Source organism: Drosophila obscura, unplaced genomic scaffold, assembly GCF_018151105.1.
Source record: "Drosophila obscura isolate BZ-5 IFL unplaced genomic scaffold, ASM1815110v1 contig_193, whole genome shotgun sequence".
Classification (NCBI taxonomy): domain Eukaryota; kingdom Metazoa; phylum Arthropoda; class Insecta; order Diptera; family Drosophilidae; genus Drosophila; species Drosophila obscura.
In genome coordinates this window covers 798,740-810,563 of record NW_024542782.1, presented here as the reverse complement: position 1 = coordinate 810,563, position 11,824 = coordinate 798,740, and the positions used below count along the sequence as shown (strand labels likewise).

General features: G+C 36.9%; 1 non-coding gene across 1 annotated transcript; it reads right to left on the bottom strand.

Moving 5' to 3' along the window:
• Positions 1 to 10,203: 10,203 nt before the first annotated feature.
• LOC121404359 lies at positions 10,204 to 10,324 on the bottom strand. The gene has a single exon (XR_005967929.1). It is a non-coding gene; the product is annotated as a U5 spliceosomal RNA (small nuclear RNA).
• Between the last annotated feature and the right edge of the window lie 1,500 nt (positions 10,325 to 11,824).

Sequence of the window (11,824 nt, the reverse complement as noted above, 5' to 3'; positions counted from 1 at the left end):
TCTATCATACAATTCAGAATGACACAAAATGAAATGAATAGACATAAGATATTTTTTTGACTAATTTTTAGTTTTTGAGAAACCTATTTGTTTTATAAAAATCTATTTGTTTCTTGTTTAATTTTATTTATATAATGGTTTCTAACGTAAAAAAAACGAAAGTTCGAGCTCGACCGTAAATTTTTAATTTATTTTAAGTATTGAAATTTTAAGTATTAAATTTTAGACTGATACCTAGCCGAGTTAAAAAGTTATTAATTTTCAACGTTTTGTTTACCGTGCCAAGCATACGATAAAGATATGTAGGGGAGAGGGCCCTGTAGTGGACCGGGTACCAGTTGTGACAAAGATTCGAAGCAAAAAAATATACAGAAATGTGTTACTGCCCAGAAAAAGCGTTGACGGAAGGCATCATTAGCCAAACCAGCAGCTAAGCGCACCAGGGCTCTTTCAGATAATGATATGGACTTTTGTATTATCTGTCTGAAGCTTCAGCCAAAAAAAATTGGCTTCAGTACTCATTAAATACAATGGATGCAGTCGTTAGGTGCACTTGAAGTGCCTTGATATGCGTGCCAGTTACTTCACTTGCATACATTGCGACTCTGATTAAACTGATTATTGTTAACAAGTGTCATATTTTTGGTTCTTTATGCCAGTAGGCTCATAAACTAAATAAAATTTTAGTTTCTTGTTATTTATTTTTTATTTTCTTTCATATTTTTTATCGAGCTTCTATCGCTTCGGGCACGGGCAATTCAGTCCGCCTGCCCTCTTTTAGTCTATAATTAATCGTCATCATTATCGCACTCAAGTTCTACCGTCTTGATATATCACTCACTTCTCTCGCATATGGAACAGACCCTGCGTCTTCAATCGACATCGCTTTGATTAGATCAACCGGCACATCTCACTATCTTCGCTACACCTATACACCCCATATTTCGCCTACTACAACAAATAAATTCTACACACATAAACTATATCGAATCCGCTCGACTTCTGAATCTAAATCAACAGCTAGTAAGTAGTAGCTCAACATGGCCTATTTTTTTTCGAAAAAAAGTTTACTTCACTTATTTCTTGATAACATTTTTCTGAATGAAGGAATCAATTTAGTTCTTCACTGATAGGTAGCTAATACCGCTAGCTTTAAATTGGTACACATATGTTTGTATAATATGCAATTGGTCAAAAGCTAAGAGGCAAAAAACAAAACAAAACAAAAATGTCTACAACCGGGCCCTCTCCCCTATATAAAATAAGAGGACGTAAAACAATTTGGATAAAAATTATCTGTACTCTAAATAGGTATAGATACAAATTACTAAAAAAAAAAGGCCCCTAAACACGGTTTTAGAATTTACCAAACAAAACCATTTTTGGGGTAAAAGGGAAATTCTAAATATTTGGTTACGATCCATTCAACCACGCACATAACCTTATTTTCGTCTCGTGTAAAGTACATTCATTTTGTCGCACTTTGTAGTTTACGTATTAATTGGAAATATTTATTCCGTGTATAACTTATAAAATTATAATTCACACTTTTTTAAGTTTTTGAAAAAATTGGTCCAATATTTTAACATTTAATTTATTTACAGTACGCTCGTCATTTTGAAAAAAACTATTTCTTACGATAGCTCAAAAATGTACATATTAACACGTTTTAAAGCCTATTAGGCAAACTCCTCCCACATTTGAAATTTCACTTCAATTGATTACTTGTTTTGTTTCCACCTAATGGAAAATTTCTTTTTATTTTGGAACGGCTATAACCAATAATAGTGGAGTATGCTCGAATCGCTCGAGTTTCAACCACTTTGAAAACACAGGGGATGGTGAGCAGACCAATGGGAGCAACGTGATATACCGTAGGCAGGGCTCAACTTAATGTTAAAATTCTTACGTGCATTGTATCAGGGGTTGAATTGTAAGAGCTCATGAAAAAGAGCGATTTTTAATTTATGGAGGTGTGTACATTGATATTCATAAATCCTACTTGCCATAATAGTAAACAAATTTTAAATATGAATTCAAGATTTTGTGTAGTTAAAATATGGGTCGTGTTATGGGCATAACCATATTAACTTTTGAATTTAATATCCCTCATAATATGTATAATCCCAAAGATGGGATAAGAAGTAACTGAATGACATGCGCAGAAGTAAAGAGCGAACTGGAGTTTCATGGTATTGTGATTAGGTACGCCAAAAGCTATTGGTGGTGCGTGTAATATAGTCGGAAACTTAGCTTCGTTACAGCAACTTAAGCTAGGCAATATAAAATATATACAGACTGTCGCACCAGTGACATAAACAAGCCGGTGCTAATCCACAGCTATGGAGAAATTGGCACAATTTGTAACAAAATCTTTTGAGTATAATTTAATTAACAATCGCGTTCATGATTTGTTTAACTCAATGACAGACGTGCGAATTCAAAAACAATCGGAAACTAAAACTTCTACCCTCGCAAACTCGAATAGTTCAGGCGAAAGTTATACCGATAACTGCACTAGTGATGACGAAACTGTAGATATTGATATAACTGGTACCTCTATTTCGGAAAATAGTAAAATTGTGAATTTACAAAAACAATCTCTTAAGGATACAACATTAGGAAAACACTCTTTAATCCAGAATACAATTAAGACAAATGTGGCGAAACCAAGAAACTGGCTAATATCAGAGGATTTGCAGACGGAAACCAGGTCAGGAGGTAAAATAGCAAACATATGTATGAATCAACAAAATTTCACAATGGAATAAGATAGATTTTTTCGAAAGGTGTTTCCAATGTTTGTGTTATATCTAGCAGTTCAATGCAAGCTCAATTCAATTAAGTACTCTATTATTTATCTACGAAGTATCAGCTCATGATTTGACCAAAATGATGGATGCCACAAGAATTTTTGTCGGAATGGCAGCCGGAAAAAAAATGTTAATTACTTGGACGCAGGCTCCGACTTGCCTTTTTTTTGTCTGGACGTTGATATGCAATGACTGCACCATCAAATGGCCCATGCGACACCAAGCCGAAGCCTTCTACGCGCGGAACCCAGGCAGAAACGCAGCCCCTCCTCCCGACCGACCGAGGGGCGCTGCCGCATGACGCGCGACGCGTGTTACCGAACCGATCGCGAGCATGCAGGAAAGATAGGTTGTTTAGGGTGCTACTTCCAGACTCTACTAAGGGCAGGCGGACCGAATAGCCCATGCCCTAATACAAGCGAGAGAAAGATAGATGAAGAGAGCGATAGCGAAGGCGAAAAGAAAGAAGAAAGCTAGATGCTTATATAAACCGCGATTCGTGTTTATATATGCGACGAAGGAAAAGTGCGAGAGATTACAAAGGCATGCAAGTGCTAGACCAGATCATGACCATTGCGGAGGCATGTGAGGTGCTCGTGCGCTACGCGATGCTACGAAATAGAGAGCGAGAGAGTGTTCGAGAGAACGAGAGAGCTAAAATGATCGATAGAACGAAAGAGCGACAGATCGAGAATGATAGAAAAGAAAAGGAGAAAGGCTATTACAGTGAGAGGGCGGGGGTGGATGCATGTCGATTACATTTGGGTACAGTGGGCAGTGCAAATAACGAAAAAATAACAGGAACTACTTTAAGGCTGCACCACTGACTAAAAATAGTAAATAATGCTCGGCTGGGAGACCAAATATAGATATTAATCTAAAATTAGAGGAAAATTAGAGCTAAACACAACTCAAAGAGCTAAACATGCAAAGATAGCTAATAAATTGTACTAATTACGGGAAAGGTATGTTAGTTTTAGTGATTTAAGAAGAGGAAGGCAATTAGTGGTGGATATTATATGGTAGAGGGAATTGAAGTCCAAGCATAGGACCCTATGTAATTCGTGCAAGGAATAATTTGATCTACAAACCGGAAGGAACAAAGGAATAAAGTTTCTAGTAGATCTAATAGGAATCGTAAAGTATATGCGGCTTAACAAGTCAGGGCTATCTACGTCACCCTTGATCAGGTTGTGCATCAAAATCACACCAAGCATTTTTCTACGACTAACTAAGGTTGGAAGGTTTATTAAAATCAATCTACGAGGGTAAGATGGCAGTCTCACACCTGAATCCCAGTTAAGGCCACGCAGAGCAAAAAGTAAAAAGTTTCCTTACCATGGTAGAAATGTGTTCAGAAAACTTTAACTTGGGGTCTAGTTTAATACCAAGATAATCAACCAAGGTAGTTCTCTCAAGAGAACCACCGCAGAGGCTATAAGGAGCCAATGAAATGTCATTACTTTGCATTTCGAGGCATTTAGGTGTAACATATTTGCACAACACCATGACTGAAAGTTATTGAGATCGGATTGCAAGCGAGAGTGAAATGAAATGTCCTTATACTGGACATAAAATTTAACATCATCCGCATACATGAGTACTCGAGAGTTTGTTAATACTGAAGGCAGGTCATTAATAAAGAGTGTGAATAGTAGGGGGCCTAGATGGCTGCCCTGTGGTACTCCAGAAGTAACCTTAACTGGTGAAGAGAAGGAGTTTTTGAAGAGGACTCTTTGAGACCTAGAACGAAGGTAGCTAGAAATCCATCCGGAAACCATAAAAAGTCAAGTTTGTATGCTAGAACGGAATGGTTTACAGAATCGAATGCTTTACTGAAATCAGTGTAAATATCATTCGTCAGCACATTGCCTTGTAAACCTTTAATGATAAAAGAGATAAACTGTAATCAATTTGTGGTTGTTGATCGTCGCCTTATAAATCCATGCTGAGACGGAGATATAAGTGATTTGCAGAGATGTTGCAAATGCGGAGTTAACATTTTTTCAAACATTTAAGCCTACCCGTTCGATCCAATACAGTAGGCCTAATATCGACCAACACTTCGAATGTAGCAACTATCTGCTAACATAAATTATGATTAAAATTAAAGGAAAAAAAAAGTGGATATAGGAAATAATTAAAAATTAGTGGATTGTAAGAACAGGTATATCTTACTGGCTATAATTTTAAGGGATAATTCAGGGGATAGGGTGTGATAAAGATTATTATAATTAGAGCATAAGATTCGAAAAGGGTCGTGTTGAGCCTAATTAGACCTACAGAAGTGTAAATGAAACGGACGAAAGGTACGGGTAGGTCTAAGGGGAACAGAAAAGTCAAGCAGGCCAAGAAGTGCTTCTGAGTCAACAAGCCCAACTAGGAGCTTGTGTACAAACATAACGCCGTTACAAATCCTGCGATGGCGCAAAGAAGGGAGGTCTAAAAGATGTAGCCTCGATTGATAAGGTGGCAAGATTCTATCCGAGTCCCAGTTAAAATTACGTAAGGCAAAAATTAAAAATTGTTTTTGGACCGACTCGAGAATGGACTGTTGCTCCTTGTACTGTGGACTCCACACACAAGAACAATATTCCAGAATCGGACGAACCAAGGAGACGTACAGTGTTTTGGTGACATACGGGTCATCAAACTCCTTGGACCAACGCTTTATAAACGCTAGAACACCCTTAGCTTTATTTACAGTTGCAGCTATATGGCTATTAAAACACAGTCTATGATCGAAAAGAACTCCAATGTCATTAGAACTCGAAATTCGTTCGAGGGCATGAATTCCTAGAGCGTACGAGACAATGTGTGGAGTGCGACAGTAAAAAGTCATAAGTTTGCATTTAGAAAGGTTCAGAAAGAGGAGATTTGTTGAACACCAAATTTGCAACTCGTTTAGGTCGAGTTGAAGGCGTTTGTGCAGGTACCAATCAGAGTAGGAGAGATAGATTTTAACATCGTCAGCGTACAATAGTGTAGAGGAGTATGTTATAACTTGAGGAAGGTCATTCACAAATAAAATAAACAGAAGTGGACCTAAATGACTACCTCGTGGCACTCCTGATGTAACATTAACGAAATTCGACAACACATTAGTAAACAAAACACGTTGTGTGCGGTAAGAAAGATATGACGAAATCCAGTTTAGAAGATTAGTGGGAAACCAATTAAAGAAAGCTTGTGAATGAGAAGAGAATGGTTCACGAAGTCGAAAGCCTTGCTAAAATCCGTGAAAATTACGTCTGTTTGCAGGGAGCTTTGAAATCCTCGGTTAATTGAAGAAGAGAACTCGAGAAGGTTTGTCAATGTTGATCGATGTTTAAAAAGTCCGTGTTGCGATGGAGATATCAGACTCCTGCATAGGTGTTGCAATTGCCTGGTAATAAGGAACTCAAGCAGCTTTGGAATAGCGGAAAGCTTAGCAATACCTCGTTAGTTCTCAATGTGAGATCTTGAACCCTTTTTGTGAAGCGGAATGATATAGTATTCGTTCCAAATCACTGGAAGACATGACCGTTCCAATGATAGGTTGAAAAGATATGTCAACGGTTTGCATAAGGACTGGGCACAGTGTTTAAAATATAACTTGGTACCTTGTCTGGACCCGCCGAGAATGATATGTCAATCTTTGACAAACCTTCTAGAACATCACTTTCCTCAAAGAAAGGCAGAAAAATGCTGTTGGCATAAGGTAAATGGTAGGGATACGGAGTAGATGCATGGTAGATATGTGACGAGTACGTTGATTGGAAGAAGATGACAAATAAATTTGCAATACCAGCAGCAGAAGATTCAGATTTGTTTTGATAATGGAGGGATGGAGGAAATGCATTGGACTTACGTTTAGAATTAACGAACGAATAGAATTTTTTTGGATCACTACGAAAATGTTTACTACATCGGGAAAGGTATTGATTATAACAAAGACTATTAACACAGAGGAGTTGAGAACGAGCGGAGGAATATTGAGCGAAGACAATCATAGATCCAGTTTTCTGATACTTTTTATAGAGCCTAGTTTTTCTTTTCTTTAAATAAGACAAATTCTTGGAGAACCAAGGAGATTTTGACGACAAAGATTTGATGACAGGAACATATATATTAAGGGCGTCGTTAATAGTTTCATAGAACGATTTGACTGTTTCGTCAATGTTCGGGAACACGTGGCTCGGGTTAGCAACGCTATGGTCGGATCCGTGACAAAGCACAGATCAAGCAATCGACCCAAGGAATTTTTCACATGGTTGACTTAGACAGGGATAGGTCTAGCAAGCCGTCGATAAAGTCATGTCGTGACATGGGCACAAGATTATTAGACTTGTTTACCGAAGACCAAACAGTACCTGGAAAATTGAAATCACCAAGAATTGAATCATATGGTCTTTATCTGATAGCGAGGAAGAAACAGTTTTTAAAGCGGACAGGTGATGCTAGTATATTTAGAAATCCGAGGAAGGTGGAATACACGAGCTTCAATGCACAAGCTGAGGTGGTTGTTGTAATGCTGCGTTGATGTTGCTACGACAGCTGACTGCCCACCCTACCATGATCAACCTAGCCGCAAGACCAAATTAATGGCCGATGATCTCTGAAACAACCAACACTTTAACCTACTTCCATACTACAACGTGGCATGGGTTACACAACACGAACAAACCAGAACATATTACAATTCATTTAAAACTTATTTAAATTTCCATTTTTCCTAACCAACTCTAAAATCTCGGAATTCAACAATATACGAATTCTGAATATAAGCAGGTAATGACAAATGGTATATAAAAGTCGGCTATACCGCAAAAAAAAACTGTTTTGAAATACAACTAGGATATTTTTTTTTTATTTTTATTATAACGAGAAGGAACGTGTGAGTCGCTTCTGTGGACGCGACTCTACTTTCATACCCGTACTCAGTCAGTATATAAATTTGTGAGCTTATGATTTTATCTTGATTTTTAAAATATTTTACATTTTACATTTTTTTATACATCTGTCATCTACATCTACATTTAAATGTCGATTACACATCTGAAATGTAGATTCTACATCTTCTCCGCAAAGGTTGCGCATTTCACAGGGCAGAAGGTGTGCGAGCGAGAAAGAGAATGAGTAGTGTGGTCTCTTGCTGAAGGAGGTGGGGGAAGCAACTGAAAATTAATTTCTTTATTCTGGCAAGTAATGATCCGATCTGATTCAGATTCGGCAATCTGAGAGATATGGTAATTCTCTACGATACTGCGAGGAAAAATTTTGAAATACTCTTGTAGCAGTGCAAAATTATCAAAATAATGAGCGATTTATTTTTATTTATTTATTTGGCGCTTAATAGTACAAAGAGTCAACAAATTCACAAAAGTGGATTCCAGAGCGTCTTGAAATGAAAAGTATAACTTTTTGCTGAAAAGTAAAACGCAAAGTGAATTTGAAAGCCGGAGCCTGCCTGAATATTACAGTTTTTATTTTTATTTAATAAATTTACTTAGAGGTTGCTACCGAATTTCACAAACAATTTTAAGCAAGAAAACTATAATAAATTTTTTTTAGCTGAATGAGTTGGATAATTGGTGAAATCTACATATTCATATATATTGATAACATTGATATCGCCATTAATCAGTTATTGGCAGTAAAAAACCTGCACAAGTTTTTGCGAACTAGTTAACTAAATATATCAACCTCAGCTGAACCTCTTGATTTTCACCAATCGTTAATTTTTTAACAGTAACTAAAACAATAAAAAAAAAATACCTTATTATCAATATGAACTAGTTTCTAAGTTTCATTATTATTTGAAAAAAACCGACGAGTTACATTTTTTTTCATGTATATTTACCCAAAAATTTGTATTTTCTTTTCGTGGTAGCAACCCCCAAACATAAAACTAACGAGAAGGAACGTGTGAGTCGTTTCTGGGGACACGACTCTACCTATACCCGTACTCAGTCAGTATATACATTTTTGAGCTTATGATTTTTTAGAATTTTAGACAAAAAAAAAATTTTACAAATTACATTTTTTTGCTACATCTGCTATCTACATCTACATATACAATGTCCATTCTACATCTAACATGTAGATTGTACATGTTCCATTCATATTCTACATCTCCTCCGCTAGGGGGTTGCTCGCGCACTGAACGCGGCAGAGTGTGCGAGCGAGAAGGAAAATGAGTTTCGTTGTCTTGGTCAGGAGGAGGCAGGGAAAGCAACTGAAAATAATTTCTTCATTCTGGCTATAATTATGATCCGATCTGATTCAGATTCGGCAGTCTCGTAGATATGGTCATTTTCTACGATACTGCGTTTTTAGTTTTATCGTATCTTTAAAAATGTGTCTGCCACAGATTTTTGTCCTTTGTTTGAGCAGAAGGGGGCGGGGCGAAATTTTGAAATACACTTGTAGCAGTGTGATATCACATGAGTCTGGAAACCAAATTTGGTTGCCCTAGCTCTTATAGTCTCTGAGATCCAGGCGCTCATCGAGATGGACAGACAGACGGATGGACGGACGGACAGACAGACATGGCTATATCGACTCGGCTATTGATGCTGATCAAGAATATATATACTTTATGGGGTCGGAAAATGTTCCTTCTCTGCGTTACACACATCCACTTTTACCACAAATCTAATATACCCCTTAACTCTTTTTTGAGTACGGGTATAAAAATTTGCAAATAATTGTTTAATTTTATTGTATAACAAAGAACAGAATTGTGGGATGTCCACTTAAAAAAACAGAAGAAAACAATTTTGGTATAATTTTGGCCCAGCCTAATATATACTTTATAGGGTCGGAAAAGATTTCTTCTCTGCGTTACACACATCTATTTTTACCACAAATACAATATACCCCTTAACTCTTTTTGAGTACGGGTATAAAAATCAAAGGGTATAAAGTGCCCTGTAGATAGAAGAAGACAATGATGCGGCCGCATCTTTAATCATGCGGCGCATCATTGGCAAGTGTTGCCGTATTCTGTATAGTATTTTTACAAAATACTGAAATTATACGGGCTATCGACGGGAGTATCGACAGCAAACAACTGTCAAACAGTAAATTCAATTTAATGTTTAAATATGAGCAACACGGACTCCTCCTTAACAAGCTCCATAAACAATTGGGTGCTCGTAGTGAAACTCCCAAATCCACAGTTTGACATATTTACAAATAAATCGCTCATTATTTTGATAATTTCTTTAAATTTCAATAAAAACGCTTTTTCTCTCTTCTTCTTGCTTACCGAGTTTGTTTACATTAGTAGTAGGCCGAACAGCTGACAGATGCTTCGAAAAAGATGCGGCTTTGGTGTAAAAGCCTCGCAGCATTTTTCCGCACCTTCGACAATGATGCGGCAGTCTAAAAAGGGTATAATACCTGATTTTTATACCCGTACTCACTACGAAAAAATTCTGTTTAGACTCATTAGAGTGCTACTCTCCATTGAAATCTTTAGTAAAAGGCGAAAAATTTATTCGACAATTGAAGAGAAGCCAGAGGCTCTGTATTTTAGTAAAAGAGTATGTGTTTAACGCAGAGAAGGAAACTTTTCCGACCCCATAAAGTATATTTATTCTTGATCAGCATCAATAGCCGAGTCGATACAGCCATGTCTGTCTGTCCGTCCGTCTGTCTGTCCGTCTTGTTTGTCGACTAGATCACAGAAACTATAAAAGCTAGAGCAACCAAATTTTGTTTCCAGACTCATGTGATATCGCACTGCTACAAGAGTATTTCAAAATTTTTCCCGCAGTATCGTAGAGAATTGCCATATCTCTCAGATTGCCGAATCTGAATCAGATCGGATCATTACTTGCCAGAATAAAGAAATTCATTTTCAGCTGCTTCCCCCACCTCCTCCAGCAAGAGACCACCCTACTCATTTTCTTTCTCGCTCGCACACCCTCTGCCCTGTGCAATGCGCAACCTTTGCGGAGAAGATGTAGAATCTAAATTGTGTATGTAGAATCTACATTTCAGATGTGTAATCGACATTTTAGATGTAGATGTAGATGACAGATGTATAAAAAAAATGCAATATGTAAAGTATTTTAAAATTCAAGATAAAATCATAAACTCACAAATTTATATACTGACTGAGTACGGGTATAAAAGTACAAGTCGCATCCACAGAAGCGACTCACACGTTCCTTCTCGTTTTTTTTATTAACTGTTAAAAACACTAGTTAACACGATTTTTCCTCAAGGAACAAAACGAACTTTTTCTTAAAGATTTGGGGCTTAGAAATGGTTTGATGATATTTTTTTTTTCTATGGCAGAACTTTTTTTTAAAGAATTTTTGTTTTCTCATGGTTTATCTAATGATGTGTTAGCTTTTATTCAAAGCAAGTTAAATGCCGTTCAGCTTAAGTTCTCTAATGCGGGAATCACAGACCGAGCATTAGATCGCAAATGCATGAAATAGTTCAATATTCAAAGCGGAAGAAACATGTAGACCAAGTAGAACAGTATATACCATCAGCTTACCGTCTGGAAAATATTAAGCTTTCAAATGCAAAATTGATGATCAACTTTGATTCGCAATATCTTTATGTATATCTATTCTATCGCCACGAATCAAAAATCCTGTAAAAGATTTTGAGTTAAAATTATGAAAGAGCCCAAAACGTTGGTGTAGCAATGTTTCAAGCGTTTCAAATGAGATTTTCGGAGGTTTGGTCAACCAATTTTAGATCCGCTGCTTTCCGTAGATTTAAATAAGTAATATCTTAAACGACGCCGAATGAATGCACCTATGCACAAAAAACCCGGAAAGAACGTGTGAGTAGCTTCTTTGGACGCGACTCTACTTTTATACCCGTACTCAGTCAGTATATAAATTTGTGAGCTTATGATTTCTGTTGAATTTTAAAATATTATATATATTAAATTTTTTTCCTACATCTGTCATCTACATCTTACATGTTTATTAGGCTGGGCCAAAAAACTTTTTTTTCGAAATTCAAACGGGACACCCCCTAGTTTTGTTTCCTTGGATTTA